This window comes from Mesoplodon densirostris, chromosome 17 (assembly GCF_025265405.1).
Source record: "Mesoplodon densirostris isolate mMesDen1 chromosome 17, mMesDen1 primary haplotype, whole genome shotgun sequence".
Lineage (NCBI taxonomy): Eukaryota > Metazoa > Chordata > Mammalia > Artiodactyla > Ziphiidae > Mesoplodon > Mesoplodon densirostris.
In genome coordinates this window covers 18668600-18687141 of record NC_082677.1, presented here as the reverse complement: position 1 = coordinate 18687141, position 18542 = coordinate 18668600, and the positions used below count along the sequence as shown (strand labels likewise).

Sequence of the window (18542 nt, the reverse complement as noted above, 5' to 3'; positions counted from 1 at the left end):
TAAAAGGATTTCTGTAAAAAGGTGGGGGAAAAAGCACTGCTGTTTTTTAAAGGCAGCACAATTCATAAACTGAAATAAAGCCAGAACAAGGAGGCTGGGTACGTCGTCATTGTTTCTGAGGGGACAGTTCCTGGGGTTAGACTCCCCGTCCCAAGGACAACCCCCATCCCAAGTCCTCCCGTGGAAACCGCAAAAGGAAGCAGCCCTGACCGGCCCTCAGGCATTATTGCAGCGCCCCCAGTTGCTGGAGGTTCAAGGAAATCTCGGCCGCGTTCCCTTGTAAGTCTTCGGGCTGTTGCACAAATTAAGGTAATGGGTTTCCACGCGTTTCGACTGGGGAAGAGACCAAGAAACTAACCCTCACGTTTCCAGCTGAAGTAAATATCTAAATATTTTTGTTTGTTTAAGAGCTCCTGGGGTGTAAGCGTTTGGGGTTGAAACCATCCAAGCCCACTTCGGTTGGCTTCCTATTCCTTGGGGGAGTGTCTTTAAAAGCACCTGCCGGCATTAAGTTTTGTGCTTCCTGAAAAAGGCCGACCCGGTGCGCCTCAGAGGGAGTCTTTTACAGTCTGGACTGAGGAGTATGTGAGCGGCTCCAGGAACGTCAGCTGGCTCCTCATTTCCCTAGTGTCGCTAGCAGCCTGGCCGAGGCGGCGGCTGCGACGACCCAGGCGTAGCCGGGCCTCAGGAGAGAGCCCGGAGCCCCGGGAGGGCGGTGGGCGACCCGGCAGCGGCGACGGGGACTCTGACGCCCCGCACCGGCGGCTCCGCGAGCGCCTCGCGCTCCCGGTAAAGACCAGCGGGGCAGCGGGCCAGGGCGCGGGGCGGGGACGCGGGGTCCGGGCCGGCCGGGGGCGCCGTCGGCTGGGCTCGCGCAGCCGCACTCGGCGCGCCGACTCCGGGCTCCTCCTCCCGGCTCCGTAGTAAGCATGGCGGCGGCGGCGTTCGTGGTCCCTCGGGTGAAACAGAAAGCGGGAGCTACGCGGAGAGGGAGCGAAGAGCGGGGCTGAGGCGGCACCGTCACTGCCGGGAAACCACCCCAACAGTCAGTGCGCCGGCGGCCGCGGCGGCCCCGAGAGCTGGCTCTGCCGCTGAAGTGGAGCGAGAACGATCAGGAACCCGAAGAAGAGGCGCCGGGGTAGCCGCCTTCCTCCGCCTCAGAGCGGCGTGACTCGGAGGTGAGAGCGCGGGCGCTCCCTTCGGGAAAGGTGGGGGACACCGAGGCTTCCGGGTCCCGTCCCCCTCGCCCCCGCCCGGGGCAGGCGCCGCGGAAACCATTAGGCTGGGTGTGAGGGGCCGGGGCGCTAAGCGGGGCTCGGGCCCGTCGAGGGGCCTGGCCCACCCGGTCTTGTGGGCGCGCGCTGGGCGGAGGGGAGTGGGCCGCGGGTGGGACCCGTCCACTCACGGGGCACCTGCTGGGCCCGAGTCTCGCCGGGAGGCGCTCGGCGGGGCGCGGCCGCGGCCCCGCCACCAGCCCTAGGAGGCGGCGCGGCGGCTCTGGCTGTCCTCCCTCCGCCCCCCTGGCCCGCGCGCGCCGCAGACGGCGGCGCTGGGGGGTGGGTTGCGGAGCCCTCCGGAGCGGATCGCCGAGCGGCCGCGGCGCCTTCGGTGTTGGCCGCCGGGCAGCCGCCAAACTTGAACGCTCCTCTGAAGAGAGTTTCCCCCGCTCCCGTTGGGGTTAAAACCTCGAAAACCCGCCCTTGTGTATTTGATCCTGTTTGGCTTGTGCCAATACCTGGCCGTCCCTCCAGCCGGCGGAGTTAACCACCTGTTCGGTCGGGGGGTGGACTCCGGGCTGCAGTCCTCGCCCTGTTTAACAGCCTGGATCTTTGAACTTCTGACACAGCTGTGGAAGGACGTCATGCGTTAGGTAAAGAAAATGAACACGTAATTTAGCCATAAAATCGGGGGCAGAACGGCGGCGGCTTTAATGAATGTAGTCGTTAGTCGTTCTTTTATTAAACTGTTAACGTTAAAAGCCTTGGGATAGTTTTCTCTGGGCGGAAGGAGGGTAATGGATAGCGGGGTGCTAGGAATCATAAATACGGGATTTTCTTTTGTGAAATTTCATGTACGTTCTTTTGGACACCTTCGTGTCTGACCATCTATTAACAAAGAAAACCAGGCTGACAAGATTTTTTTTTTAACTGTATAATCCTCATGTATGTGTAGACTGTAGGCTCTTAAAACTGAGCGGCATAATTATTTAGCTTTTTCCCGTGGTCTGTGTTTTTAGCTCTTGGAAGCAAAATTGGTGTGTGTTTTTCTGTATTATAAGAATGAAATAACAAAAGTTGAACTGTTACTATAATGTTTTATCACCATGATAGTACCAGCACCAGCGCTAAACATATGCCACCCGGGAGTTGGAGCCATATGTTAGGCAGAAACTAATTGAGTTTTGTGGCTATGATCTTGTATTTGGGTAAATATTTAGTTTTTGTGTATTTGCTAAATCTGTAGTTCTTGCCACCGTGTAAGTTTTTAAATCACCTAAAAATAGTCCAGAGAAATGAGTCCCCTGCCTGTTTGATATTTTCTTGGTTGGTTTGACTTTTCTCAAGTAATGAGATAAAGTGCCCACTGAGACAGATGGTGGACTTAAAACAGTGATAAAAAGGATTTTACACATCTTTGATAACACAGAACCTAAAATTTTGCTTTCAGCTTCTTAGCCCGCTGAGAATTGTTGCTATCACCACTTATACCAGTTATTGGGAAGAAGGGATGATGACTTGACAGGAAAAAGATTTTGTAAAAATTTTTATAAATAGTGTTATGTTTAAGAATTTTAGCACTATCACAAATTTTATGAAATTTTCTTCTTTCCCTTCATAGAACACCTCTCAGTTTTCTTGTGTAGGTTAACTGAAAATTTTTTATCTCAAGCTGGCTGCTTTTAACCACCTGTATGCTTCTGAATGAACTCCCCCGCTTTCCATTTTGTCTGAACCCTCAAAAATCATTGACTGTTGAGGAAAAATAAACTTCTGGTTAACACTGGCTTCAAGCAAACATAATTATAAGGGTAATTTGCTTCTCCCAAATTAATCATATGATTCAAAAAACAGATTTGATGTCATCTATGTCATCACTTTCCCCCTTTGTATGAGTAACTGAAAGCTGATTTATCGTGCATTTAGTGATTACGTTTTAATTTTTAAAGTTCTACAGTATAATTTTGAGCGTGTTTTATTACTAATTATGAAAAAATTTCTCCCTCTTCTCTGACCAGCCAGGCAGAGGTCAGGATTGAGAGGTTATAAAACCCAGAAAAAAGAGAAGCGATGCATGATTAATAATTTTCATCGTCTTTTGTAGCTTTACTTAGGTAAAGAGCATTTAATTTATAATTTGTTGTAGACTTATGGGTAATAATTATGCCTGTTTAAAAATATTTGTATTTTTTTTTAACGTGCATACATCCAAGGCTTGTGCATCTTCTATTTTGCCTATATTTTTAAGATACAATTTGATGAAGTAACCTAAAGGTTTTGTTTTATTTTTCATGTTCTTGGTACATTTTTCTATGAAAATGAGTCTAGGTGATATCTCTGAGCATGATGTAGCGATATGCATGTGATTTCTAATTTTATTAGCCAGGTAATCAAAAGATAAATAATTGGTTTTTTCCCCTAGCAGTCTCTAGCAGACTTCAAATAAATTCACAATATTGTAAATCCAAAGGTTTAGAATACTGTGCATGCAATTCCATTGAGTCTTTTAGTGCTTCTTTTTATCACATTGCAAAAAGAAAAAGAAAAATGGCCCACATGGATATCAGTGTCGAGCTGCTTGCAGAAAGAAATTAATGACCAGTAGTGTTGAAAGGCAACTTTTTTTTTTAACCTGTATTGGGAGCTTTTATAATTTTCTTAATATTTTGGTCCCATTTTATTTCAGAGTGTTATGCTGTGGTCTCCTTAACCCTTGATCTTTATCTCTATCCTCCCACTATTGTAGTTTTGCTTATCTTTCACATATACTTTCTAAGTTTGCATTGTAGCCTATGGTCTTCCATCAAGTTCCTTTGTAGGTGTCTTCCTTTGATATTTCCAATCACTTATCACCCATTACCATTCCTCAGGCTGTTTTTTCTCCAAGGTAGAGAGATGTGCTTGGGAGATGACATGTGCTCAGAGGACGATGAGCTACTTATTAGAGCGGGGATACAAAAGCAATAGGATGTGTTTCTTTCCTTCAAGTAGTTTACAGGCTAGTTGGGGATACTAGACTAACACACAAGAAATCATTAGCAAAAATATAAGATGGCATTATTAAATTGTGTGGCAAGGACTGTAATTTAAAGGAAAGTGAGGCCACTGAGGGCTAGAATGATCCTGGAAGGCATTTAAAGGAAGTCAGACTTGAAGCTTAGGAAGGATTTAGATATCTAGCAAAAGGAAAGACTTTCCAAAAAAGATTGACAGCCAGAGCTGGAAGTAATAGCAAGGAGACCAGTCTGAGAGTGTGTAAGGTTAAGTATCAGGAGGAAGAAGGAAAGAAGGTTAAAGTCAAGATTTTGGCTAAGCCCTACATCATGGTCAAGAGAGTAAGAGGCAGGGCTGGACACGTTTGGCTGTATCATTATGAACCCATCACTGAAAGAATGCTGCATCTACTAAGTATTTATATTAATAACTTAAGCTTTATGTATGAGGAATAGCTTATATGTTTTATATGTGTGTGTTTATTACAGTTTAGATCAGGGATCAGCAGACTTTTTCTTTAGAGTGCCAGATAATATTTTAGGCCTTGTGGGCCACTTACTGTCTCTGTTGAATATCCTTTTTTGTTTGTTTTTTTTTACAATCGCAGGATTTGGCCAGCGAGCCTGGTTTGCTGACTTTTGGCTAATAATTGGCTAGGTAATTGTCCATATAGCACATAATGTGAGCTGCCTTACATCATTTGTTTACATGGTTGTTTTGTGTTTTGTTATGACTATCATTTATGTTTTTTCCCCTATATTATAGTAAGAATTAAGAGAACATGCAGAAATTAGTATTATAATTGTTCTTTTGTGGCCAGACTTCTAGCAACTGCCTAGACTGAGTCTCAGAACTTGGACATAAAAGAAGAAAAGCCTTTGAGCTAGGCCTTAGAGCAGTGAAAATAGCTACACCATGGAATTTATAATCTGTATAAGGTTAAGTATATCAACTGCCTATTCAGGTTGTACGTATTTTAAACTTTAACTGGCATTTTAGAAGCCTTGGCTAGGATGCTGGTGGCCTATAAGTGACAACTGGGGAGCAGGCAGTAGGAAACCTTGTTTTTAAAAGTAGTCTAGGTTGAGTTAGTGAAGAGACAAACAGCTGGACATCCCTCAATAACTCCAAGAGTCAGTGTGTTATAGAATAGTCTAATAATTGATATTTACATTGATGAGTTTGAGCCATCAAGAAAAGATTGTATCATGTTTAGATTAAGGCAGAGAAAAAAGACCTAGAAATCTCTTTTTAAATATTTTCATTATGATTATTTAAAGATAAGTTACAGTGATTTAAAGGATAAGTATCAGTTATTTTGAAAATTCATTTACATGAAATACCTCTTTGAAGTTGCTAAATTTATAGGTGTGTATTTCTAAAGCAATTCTATTTCCTTCACATTGTGTTTCATGTACCATTACCAGGTAAATAGTGGTGCCTCAGGTTATGGTTGCATGAATAAATTCGCTAGGGTTACTCTGTATTTTGTATTATCAAGAAAGTAAGAATATAGCGTAAGAGCATTCTTTGATTCAACAGACATTAGTAAATACATTCTGTATATCAGAGATAGTATTAGGTGCTGGGGAAAGTAAAGATGTATATGACGGAGAGCTGTCTGGATAAAATCAGTGGTGTTTCTTTTTTTCCTCTTAAAAACATTAAAAGCAAACAAACCAACAAAACCCCAAAACTTAAGTTAACTTTTGTCCTTTTGCCTATACTAGCATTTTCCATACTTTTTAAATGTATGTACTGTCTTAAGTTTTAAGGCAGTACAGGCCTTTTGAATTAAATTTCAGCCTTCATGGATTGCTACCCAATAAAAGTTTGGCTTTTTAAATTTTGGTTTAAGAAGAAATTAACAATTCACTCCCCTCCCCTTTGTTAGTACTTGAAACAGCTTCATTATTCCAGCTGTTTCCGTTTCCTAGATAGGAGATAAAGTACCTTGGATCTTAGTTCCAACTTCACCCTTGTTAGCCGTATGATCTCAGATTCGTTTTTTTCAATCTTAGGTTCCCAATTCTTAAAATGGAGAATAATGTCTATCCTGATTTCCCCACAGAAATATTGTGAGCAACCAAAGAGACGTTGGAAACCATGACAATATTAAAGTACCATATGTGTTTACATTAATGCTACTACATTGGAAGCAGTGCAGCCTTTTTTTTTTAGTAAGACCAGAAATCATGAGTTCAAGTTTTATCCTCCAAACTTCTGTAAATATAGTATTCCAATAAACATTTAGTTTACTCGAAAGTTTTAACTGCCTTCTTGGCAAAGAGAATGCACATTTTAAAAGCTTTCTTTCCATTCTTATTAATCTTTCAGTGTGGTCGGTATCCAGTGCCTCTCTTCTTTGCAAGAGAATACTGATCTTCATTCCAAGGAAATTCAGCTAGTCTTTCCACAGTGGGATAAAAATATGCAAAAGTGAATTCCTTATAGTTTTCTTTTTTTCAAGTAGAAGACTATTTATCTATAGTAATAAGATCCACTTGAACTCTCATTGGAAACTTGATTATTTTTTTTTAAATCCCATATAGACTTGCCAGATATGTGGTGGTACTCTCATTTTACAGATGAAACTATTACTTCTGATTGACTTCCATCTCTCTTCCTCCCTCACTTCTTGAGGTTGCTTATGTGCTAATTGTTAGAAAGACAGAGTAAGTATGATGTGTACTTTGACATAAACCTTGGTGTAAAGGTTATCTAAATTTGATAAATTAGGTTGTGTTAATCAGCCTCTATCAGAAGTGTCTGAAAGTTACTGTTTTCTGTTTTCCTTCTTCAGAATCCACATTTTAATATATATTTGAACAGAATAATTTAAACAATTTAAGTGATTTCTTAGTGAAATCCAATTCCCCAGTAAGGAGAAAAAAAATCTTCCTGCTTCTCTGGGGGTTCTAAACAGATGTTTAAGTACATTTTAAAGCATAGTTAAGACTTTTCTTTAAAAAGTAATTATATGCTTTCTTTTGCAGAAATAGATGTCATATACAACAACTATGTACTTATGTTGAGATCTAGCTTGAAGGAGTAGTCATTTCATTTACTTCAAAATCAGTTTCTCTTAAGATTGGCTTAAATAAAAATAAAAGTGAAAACATAATTTATAATTTCTGATTTCATTATGTTTACATTTTCTAGATTCTTTTGGTTTGCTTGTAACAGCCATTCTTTTTTTGTTTTCCAAAGATGTTTTATTTTTTTTTTAACTCTTATTTTATATTAGAGTATAGTTGATTAACAATGTATTAATTTCAGGTGTACAGCAGAGTGATTCAGTTATACATATACATGTATCTACTCTTTTTCAAATTCTTTTCCCATTTAGGTTATTACAGAGTATTGAGCAGAGTTCCCTGTGCTGTACATTGGTCCTTGTTGGTTATCTGTTTTAAATATAGCAGTGTGTACATGTCAATCCCAAACTCCCAGTCTATCCCTCCCCCCCACCCTTCCCCCCGTGGTAACCCTAAGTTCATTCTCTAAGACTGTGAGTCTTTTTCCTGACAGCCATTCTCAGTTACAGTTTCATTCTTAAGACTTGATTTTTTTCTATGTAGTATTTTCATTTGCAGTATATACTTTTTCCTTACATTTTAGTTAATGAAATATACTTTTGTTTCTTCCATATTAGGACTAGCTATTTCCAGTACTTCAGATTAGTAGATAAATCATTATTCCTCAAATGCCATAGTATGCTAGCAATTTTATTTTTTTGTTGATTACTTGAACCTGACCAAAACTGGTCTAATGTGTGTGATAGAGGAGACTTTGGATAAAATGTACAGGCAACTGTTCCTCTAGTTCATCTTCAGGCTGCTTCCAGACTAATATTTTAAAAATATGAATTTATTCAAATCATTGCTCAGTTTTAGAAGTTAAAGCCACACTACAATTTCTGCTGCATCAATTATAATGTCTTCTATCTCCATTTTAGAGTTTATACTCTGTTGGTATCCTGTGACTATATCTATTTCCCACCACTTCCCAACTTTGTTGTATAAAGAGCATATGTTTTACATTAGGCAGATAAAGGTTTGTTTGTTGGCTTCTTCCCTTACTGGCTGTATATAAACTTGAGCACATTGCTTTTACCTCAAGGAGCCTTACTGTCTTCACTTTAAAGAGGGGTAATATAAACTGGGTAAAGGGCAAATGGAATCTTCTACATTATTTCTTACAATTGCATGTGAATCTATAATTACCTCAAAATTAAAAATTTAATTAAAATAAAAAATAAATAAAAAATAAATAAAGAGGGGTAATATAGGATCTATCTCCTAGAATTAGCTGCTGTAGGGATTAAAAGAAAGAGCCCATTTAACATGGCAAGTAAAATACTTGCCATAGGATATTTATATGTAGAACTTTGAAAGACATTTCTAATCATTATTACCCAGGTATCTAAATTCTTCCTTTCACCATTCATTTATTTATTCATCTGTCATTTGTTAAAAACCTTAAATGTCGTAGGTACTTAGAATATGAATGTCACAAAAATGAATGTCATATTCCTTTTCCTCTAGCAGTTCACACACTATGATGAGAGATAAAGACATATAAACAAATACATATTTTAAATTAATTAAAAGTAAATAAAATACCTCTTGTCTTTCATCCCTTGTGTGAATCCTTCCTATAGCTTAGTACTGAACTGCCATAGGTTTCCATAATATGCTCATAATATCATGACTGTGTATATAACATACTGTAGCATATATATGTTTTTACTTGCGTGTCTCATCTATTAGACTATGAACTCCTCGATTTTGAACAATACTTCTCGGGTCGACAGGGGTTTTTTGGGGGGGGGGGTTCTGTAAAGGAGCAGATAGCAAATATTTTAAGCTTTGTGGCCATATGGACTCTGTTGCAACTACTTAACTGTGGTGTAGGAGCATAAAGATAACCATAGATAATTATAAACATTGGGTATAACTGTATTCCAATAAAACTTTATTTATAAAAGCAGGCAGGAGGCCAGATTCAGTGTACGGGTTTTAGTTTGCTGACTCCTGCAATGCCGCATACCTTACAGCTGGCAGATATGAGGCACTCAGTAAATGATAATAATTAACATGTATTAAATGCTTTCTATGTTCTGTGTACTATTCTAAACAACTTTTCATGTATCAGTTTCCTTAATCCTTAAAACAACTCTCTGAGGTAGCTATTACTGTCATCATTTTAAAGATGAGGAAACTGAAGCACAGAGAAGTTAAATAGCACACCTAAAATCATACAACTAGTTAGTGAAAGATTTGGGATTTGAACCCAGGCATTCTGACTCCAGAGCCTGGCTCTGAATTATTAAATCATACCAGTTCTGATACGTTGAATCCCAGGAGTATAATATTGATTCAGCATTAGGAAGCATATTAATGTAATTCACTATACTAATAGGTTAAAGGGGAAAACTGTATGTTTATATCTCTTTGGTGCTAAAAAAAATCATTTTCTAAAATTCAGTTTTCATCAACAAGAGATAATCTTATAAAGGGTCTCTACCAGAAACCTGTATTAAATGTCATAATGAAATATTAGAAGTACTTTCATTAAAAGATAGGAACATTGGTCAAAGTCTTAGCCAGTGCGTTAAGAAACAAGAAAAATAACTAACCTCGAAATAATGGGGATTGGGAGTGAGTTGGAATATATCAGTGTTACTAGTTGCAGTTGATATGATTATCTACTTAGACAAGACAGGCAACAGAAAATGATTTGAGTCAAAAAGAGATTTCAGTAAGCCCACTGGCTATGAGATAAATTTAGAAGATTCATTAGCTTTATTATACACTAGCAATAACCAACTATGAAAAACAGTAAGAAAAGTAGAAGCCTAAATTATAAAATACTTGAGAAATTTTAAAAATATGCAGCACCATCTGAAGAAAACTACAAGAAATCTGAATGGATGGAGGAATAGTATATTCCTGAATGTGAGAACTTAATACTATAAAATTGGCAGTTCTCACCAAATTAATACAGTCAGTGTAATCCTAATTAGAAATCCAACAGGATTTTTTAAATGAAATTTGACAAACTGATGTTTCAAGTTTTGAGAAGGAAAAATGCACAAGAATGGCCAGATAAATTTCAAAAAGAAGCATAACAAAGGGGAACTTACCCATCAAAGATTAAAACATACTGTACAATTATAATTATTAAAATAAGAATTTGGAGTAGGAATGAGCATGTTGATCAAAGGAACAGAATAAGGAATTCAGGAGGAGCTCCATGGTTACAGAAGAATTTATTGTATGATTAACAAGTGAGTAATGGAAGAGCTAGTCTATAAGTGATGGGGGACAATTGGCTGTCCAGTTGAGGTAAAGATAATTAGGTACTCACTTTGTGGCACTCTCAAAACTAAGTTCCAGTTGGACTAAATATAAGTAAAAAAATAAAATGGCAAAAATTTTGGAAGAAGTGAATTTTAAAAAAGTGTCAGTGTAGTGAAAGCCTTTTCAAATAAGGCGTCAAACTTAGATGCCATTTAAAAAGGCAGGCAATAGATTGGGATAAAATATTTGACATGCAGTTGACAAAATTAATATTCAGAGTATATAAGGTGTGCCTACAAATTAACCAAGTCAACCTGGTAGAAAATGAGAAAGAATGTATAGAAATTCATAGAAGTAGAAATATAGTCTATAAAGTTTTGAAGAGAGATGCTCAAACACACCAGTTGTAAGAGATTGAAAACATCGAGATACGATTTTTTTTTAATCTTTGCTAATAAAATTGGCAAAAATTGGAAAACCTTAGTAGGTGTCAAATTGGAAAGTAGGCACTCATAAACTATTGAACAGAGTATAAACAGCTTCATATTTTTAGGGTAAAAGTTTAGCTGTATCTCAAATTCTTTTAATTAATTAATTTATTTTTGGCTGCATTGGGTCTTTGCAGCTGTGCGCGGGCTTTCTCTAGTTGCTGAGAGCGGGGGCTACTCTTGGTTGCAGTGCGTGGGTTTCTCATTGCAGTGGCTTCTGTTGTTGCAGAGCACCTCTAGGCATGTGTGCTTCAGTAGTTGTGGCTCGCAGGCTCTAGAGCACAGGCTCAGTAGTTGTGGCACACGGCCTTAGTTGCTCCGTGGCATGTGGGATCTTCCTGGACCAGGGATTGAACCCGTGTCCCCTGCATTTGCAGGCGGATTCTTAACCACTGTGCCACCAGGGAAGTCCCTGTTTCTGTCAATTTTGAAAATGCATACTTCTAAGCCAGAAGTTTCGTTTCTGTGTATCTGTAACACAGAAATACTATCGTAGGGTCATAGAGAATATTACATGATTGTTCCTTGTGGAGGGAGAAATGTATGAAGAAAAATGAAAGCATTTTGTGTTCATCATTAGAATAAATTATAGTATGCCCTCATAGTAGAATATTAGACAGCCATGAAAAAGAATGAAGTAGCTACAGGTGTACTTCTTTAGGAAACTCTTAAGATATTTTACATGAAAAAACAAGACACTGGTCAACGCAGTTTTATTTAAACCACTCCCCTAAACCTCATACATACATAAGTGCAGAGCAAAACGTCTGAAAGGGTACATTCCACAGTGGTTGCTCTGGAAATGGGAGTTGGAATGGGGCAGGAGTTAAAAATAATGTCTGTACATATGTTTTTAAGTGTAAAACATACAACTTTCATGATGTAACAAATAATAAAAGAAAAGATGGTTTGGATTTGGTGATTGTGACTAGTCCTTGTTAGAACCATACCTTCTAGTTGGCCGGCCTTGATTTATGTCTGTTTCCCTGTGTGATTTTTTTTTTTTTTTTTTTTTTTTGTGGTATGCGGGCCTCTCACTGTTGTGGCCTCTCCCGTTGCGGAGCACAGGCTCCGGACGCGCAGGCCCAGAGGCCATGGCTCACGGGTCCAGCCGCTCCGCGGCATGTGGGATCTTCCCGGACTGGGGCACGAACCCGTGTCCCCTGCATTGGCAGGCGGACTCTCAACCACTGCACCACCAGGGAAGCCCTCCCTGTGTGATTTTTAATAGCACATCCTTTCACTCAAAAGCTTCCCAGTTAGTGTCTGAAATCATTGGTGCTTTTAAAGTGAGCAATTTCAGTTTAGTGTTGGGTCTGAAGCTGTGTTACAGCAGGTTAGAGAAGTGAGAATTGTAGGCTAGTGATTCTCAACCTTTATATAACCATATCTGCCAACTGGGACAATTTTAGTATACTTTATTTTATGAATTTCTATTATAAAAGCAATTTTCTTTTCCAAATATAAGATTATAATTTTGAATATAGTTGTTTTCAAGTCTCATATGCCTGGATATTTTGATCTCCCCTTTTAATATTAGAACCTAATATTTTAGGAAAGTTGGTAGTAAATTTCAGGAGAGATGTTAGCTTAAACTGAAGACAAAGTAAAGAAAAGGAAGATTTTTTAAAGATAAGATGAGGAAAGATTAGCAAATTTAGGCAATAATTTTTAGCTCAGCCATAGTTGTAGATTTATAAACAAAGAATATGGTTATCTCAGAAAGGACAATATTAAAATACTGGGTTCTACAGACAGATCTTACTTCCCATGGAAAATACAGAAATGTTTCTTGATTTTCTTATTATATCTTATGATAAAATTCTCTATTTGGGAGAAACTAATGAAGGAAACATGTTAAATATGGTGAAGTTAGTAATACAGCTTTTACAGAGGAATTCAAACCTTTCAGTTGTAAACCTAGATGCTAAGGTGTTACTTTGTTCAGAAAATATTCAGAAGCTGCTGTTTTTTTGTCTTAAACCCAAAGTGATTCTGATAAACATAACCAAGAATCTGAAACCCTGAAAAAGCAAAGTGAGTAATCTAAATATATAAGCTAATATTTTACAAAAGGGCAATAAAATATTTGTAGATGAAAATAGAATTGTCCCAGATGTAATTACGTTGTGCTCTAAAGGTAACCCAAATGCTCTGAAAATAGCACTAGACAGCTAGGAGCTGTAAACTGGGATTTAAGAAGTACAGTTGTCACTCAGCATCTGCAGAGGATTGGTTCCAGGACCCCTGCAGATGCTCAGGTCTCTTGTATTAAATGATGTAGTACAAGAGAGTCGAATATCCGCACGATCCGCACCTACAGATACGGAGGGCTGACTGTACTTAAAAAAAAAAAAAAAAATCTATTGGTCTTATTTATGTGCACATTATCTGTCTTTTAACAGATTGGGGTTGATTTCTTGGAAGAATTCCTGCTCTCTTTTCCCATAGTTTCCTGAGTGGAAGTATCTTTGTGATGTCTTTTTCAACAAGATGGCATTTGAAATCTTATTTTAATCAGGTTTCCATGTTAGTATTAAGGTGTGATTTCTTAGTGGCGGGGGGCTGGAGCTGTATCTCCTGACTGCTTATTAAATTAAGTTATATTTAGTGTATCTGACTAAGGAGAATAATGGCAGTGGCCCTCAAACTCCCAACCCTTATTTTACATCTCTGTTCAATTAAGAGGGATAAAAGACTGAGGCCCACCCATCCTACCCACTTTCACCTTTCCTTTCCAGTGAACAAGGAATTGGAGAAGAGTAAGATAAATAAGTTACAGTGAATACGTTGCTGACAATCTATATAAATTGCCATTTACCGTTTAAGAAAATGAGTTGATTTTATTAGATTAAACCATATGAAATTGTTATTTTAATGTTTCTGACCTTAAGTGGCAATTTCATGGGGTTCAACCTATTATATTACAGAACTATGCCCTATAATCACTGCTCTCTATATAAAAATATGTTGTTGCACTTAGAAAATATGTTGTGGCTTCCCTGGTGGCGCAGTGGTTGAGAGTCCGCCTGCCGATGCAGGGGACATGGGTTCATGCCCCGCTCCGGGAAGATCCCACATGCCGCGGAGCGGCTGGGCCTGTGAGCCATGGCCGCTGAGCCTGCGCGTCCGGAGCCTGTGCTCTGCAACGGGAGAGGCCACAACAGTGAGAGGCCCGTGTACCGCAAAAAAAAAAATATGTTGTAAGTTATTTAATATAAATTCACAAGCAGCACATTGCTTATGAAATGTCACCATATAAGCCAAATTGGAAAGTTTATGAATATATCTACTTTAGCAACAAGGATAAAGTGATAAGCCAGAAATATTGTTAATGAACATATGCACCATTGGACACTATAGGGTTAATCAATCAACCATCTCCGAAAACTAAATTAAATATGAGAATGATAAGATAAACATGTAGTAATTGCTAAATAAAAGCTATTAGATTTAAAACCATGACCAACTGAAGACACTGCAAAAGCCAGAACTAATTGAAGAGAGCACTGATAATAGATAAACAGATAACAAAGTATCCTTCCCCTAAATTGTGGTAATTCTGTCTGTGTTGCATGGCAGCCAAATGTTTTAGTAGAATCCTGAATCAGAGGCCCAACTAATCTCCAGAAACATATTAATTTTAGTTTATAGATAACACATTTTTTTAGTAAATAAGAACTCACTCTGTAAGTTGCTGGTAAGTAATACTCAGTCTTATGCAGAAATCTAAGAAAGTACGTGTCATTTTCCAAAAATATCTAAAGAGAATATTGATTTTTCTTTCGGTTAAGGGTATATCAAGAGCACGTTGGCTTCCATTGGTGAACCCAGACCATACTTTAAAAAAAAATCTTGCTTTTAAAGCATTGCCATTTGTGTTCTACTTGTGATAAATTCATTTACCTTTCTACTGCCCATTGCGTACATTAAAAATTAAGAGTAGTGAATTCAGTTCCCTGTCAAGATGGAGTAAAAGGGACTAAACTTACTCTTTTGTCTGAAACAACTAAAAAAAAAAAACTAGAAAAAAAAATACATGAAACAGTAGCACTCAAGATGTTAGATACCATGCAGCGGAAGAGGGAAAACATGAGCCCTAAGATTGGCTCTGCCTGTTGCCTGGAGAAAGTTCCCAGGGCACAGGGAGGGGTGTCCCAAGTAGGTCCCATCTCCCTGAGTTGAGATGAAGCTGGCAGTCCCAAGAGAATAGTGTGCAGGTCCAAGTACCAGAGGAGAGAGCACTGAACATAAAAAGGACCTCAATGATCTGAAGAAGGTCCCCCTTGAGTATTTAGCACAGTACTGCTAAGTGCATACCTGTGAGGAAACTACCCAGGGCTACAGAAAGAGTCACCTAAAAAGAGTATATATTAAATAAAACAGTATCCAGGCTTATACAAGGCCAAAAATAGTGCCTGTTCCCACCAGCCAGAGTAGAAAGCCTCATAATTCTCAGGGCATTTGGTAGAGTACTCTGGAGGGTCTTGGCTCAGTGGTGGGGAAAAATTAACCCTAGACTAAATGTAGCTGTGTTCCTGCCTAACACAAGAATATAACTTTGTTCTTGCCTAAAGCAAGACCCAAAAGGATCAAACTGTTTCGAAGTCACTTAGCCACATCTCATAGCAAAGCTCAAGAATAGTTATAGGAATACAGAAATATCCAGCAGCCAACAAGGGAAAATTTACAGTGACTGACATTCAGTCAAAACTACTAAGCTTGCAAAGAAGCAGAATAATACAGACCACAATGAAGAGAAAAATCAGCCACTTGAAACTAGCCACAAAATGACATTGATGATGAATTAATAGTTAGGAACATTAAAACAGTTACGTTTGTATTCAGTATGTTGGAGAAGCTAGAGGAAAGATTGAACATGTTATGTAGAAGTATCTTCTAGATTATAATTACAGTGTCAGAGACAAGATACATTGGATGGGATTAATGGCATGTTAGACATTGCCAAAGAAAAGATTATTGGATATGAAGACATAGCAATAGAAACTGCTGAAAATGATACATACAGAGAAAAGAGAATTGTTTTAAAAAGGTGAACTGAAAAAATATTTGAAGAAATAGTGGCCAAAATTTTTCTGAATTTGATAAAGACTATAAACTAAGAAGCATGATAAGCACAAGAAAGATAAATGTCTGCAAGGAACATTATAATTAAATCACTTAAAACAATGATAAAGAGGAAAAAATCTAAAGCAACCAACATTAATACAGGACAAAGATAAAAGTAATAGCAGATTGCTTGTCAGGAGCAATGTAAATTAGAAGGCAATGTAGCAATATCTTTAAAACACTAAAAGAAAAACGTGTCAACGTAGGATTCTTTACCCAACAAAAATATCTTTCAAAAGCAAAGTAATGACTTTTCAAACATGCAACAGCTGAAATAGTTAATTACCTTCAGTCCTATACTAAATGACATGTTAAATGGAGTCCTTCAAGCAGAGGAAAATTAAACCATATGGATACCTGGGCCTGAAGAAATGATAACTACATGGGTAAATATATAAGATTTTTAAACTATTATTATTTAGGTAATTTCAAAGGACAGTTGACTGTTTAACATGATAATGATAATGACTGTGGAGTTTATAACATATGTAAAAGTAAAATATATGATAATAATAGCCCAAGGAAGGGGAGAAAGGGCAGATATATTGTTGTTAAGGTTCTGATACTTATACCTGAAGTAGTAAGTTAAACTGTGATAAGTTAGACTGTGAAACATTAGACTGTGATAAGTTAAAGATGCATATTATAAACCCTAAAGCAACCACTAAAGTAATAAAGGATTATAGTCTATAAAGCCAGTGGGGATATAAAACGATATAATAAGAAATAATCGAAGACAAAGCAGATAAAGAGGAAAAGGGGAATGAAGAACACATGGGACAAATAGAAAACAAATAGCAAGATGGTAGATTTAAACCCAGCTATATCAATAATCACTCATAAACGATCTAAACACTATAATTAAAAGACAGAGATCATTGGATTCAATTTTTAAAAAATCAATACCCAAGTATATGACACCCACAAGAAACCCACTTTAAATATAAAGACACACATAAGTTAAAAACAAAAGGTTGGAAGATATACTATGCTAACACTATGCAAAAGAAAGCTGCAATGACTATATTAGATCAGAAGTTAGATTTCAGAGCAAAGATTACCAGGGACAGAAGGGTCATTTTGTAATAATAAAGGGATTAATTCATGAAGAAGACACAATCCTAAATTTTTATACATGATAAAACTGCAAAGAGAAATATACAAATAAGAAATTTAGCAGAGGTTCTAATGCCCCTCTCTCAACAACTGATAGAACAGATAGAATGTAAAACCTAAAGCTTTAACATTTCTTGAAGAAAACGTAGGAGAAAATCTTTGTGACCTTTGATTCGACAAGGATCTCATAGATAGAACTCCAAAAGCACCATCCATAAAATAACAAATTAATCTCTTGGATTTGTCATAATTAAAACTTCTCCTCAAAAGACATTGGTAGGAGAATGCAGAGACAAGCCATAGAAGGGGAGAAAATATTTGCCAATCACTTAATTTGATAAAGGACTAGTAACCCAAGTATATTAAAGTGCTATCAAAACTGAGTAATAAGAAAAAACAATCCAGTAACAAAATGAGCAAAAGTATTGACCAGATGCTTAACCAAAAAGCTATACAGAGGGCAAATAAGCACATGAAAACAGGTTGAACATCATTAGTCATTATGGAAATGCAAAGCCTGGGATTTTAAATAGATAGTAGGAAAATTTGGGAGGTGATGGGTAGGTTAATTATCTTGATCATAGTGGTTTCATCAGTGTATTCATGTGTCAGAATTCATCAAGTTGTATACTTTAAATGTGTTATTTAATATGTGTCAGTTGGGCTTCCCTGGTGGCGCAGTGGTTGAGAGTCCACCTGCCGATGCAAGGGACACGGGTTCGTGCCCTGGTCCGGGAAGATCCCACATGTGGCGGAGCGGCTGGGCCCGTGAGCCATGGCCTCTGGGCCTGCACGTCCGGAGCCTGTGCTCTGCAATGGGAGAGGCCACAATAGTGAGAGGCCCGCGTACAGCAAAATATATATATATATATATATATATGTATATGTGTGTGTCAGTTATACCAAAATAAAGCTATTTTTTAAATCTATAGTAGTTAGCACATTATATGTGCTTGATGCCATTTCCTAGGAACATATGAACGTGTGTGTGTGTGTGTGTGTGTGTGTGTGTGTTTTAAACTGTAGGAAATAGCAGTTTCAATCTGAGAGAAAAATTGATTTGGCTCATAGGCTATTGATTTGGCTGAAATATCCAAAGGCAACTTCAAAGGCCTCATTAAACTTGATTACTTACAAATGCTTTCTTCTCCTTAAGGAAACTATTTTTATCTATTTCTAGTTGAAGAATAAGAATGTATTCACATCTGGGTTGGGCCCTTCAAGAATGAAGTATTCTTTACATTGTTATCACCCTGACTCCTTCATTATCAGTTAATACTTAGTGAAAATTA

General features: G+C 38.1%; 1 protein-coding gene across 6 annotated transcripts in view; it reads left to right on the top strand.

The window, feature by feature from the left end:
• The first annotated feature begins 221 nt into the window (after nt 1-221).
• FNDC3A (fibronectin type III domain containing 3A) overlaps nt 222-18542 on the top strand; it is a 173176-nt gene continuing 154855 nt past the window's right edge. For 2 of the 6 annotated variants that reach the window (XM_060079606.1, XM_060079601.1), the window contains exon 1: nt 898-1178. The gene's annotated coding sequence lies outside the window, so the exon portion shown is untranslated. Of the gene's footprint in view, nt 378-771; nt 790-897; nt 1179-18542 lie in introns of those variants that run through there. The other 4 variants (XM_060079602.1, XM_060079607.1, XM_060079603.1 and 1 more) reach the window with 4 other exon arrangements.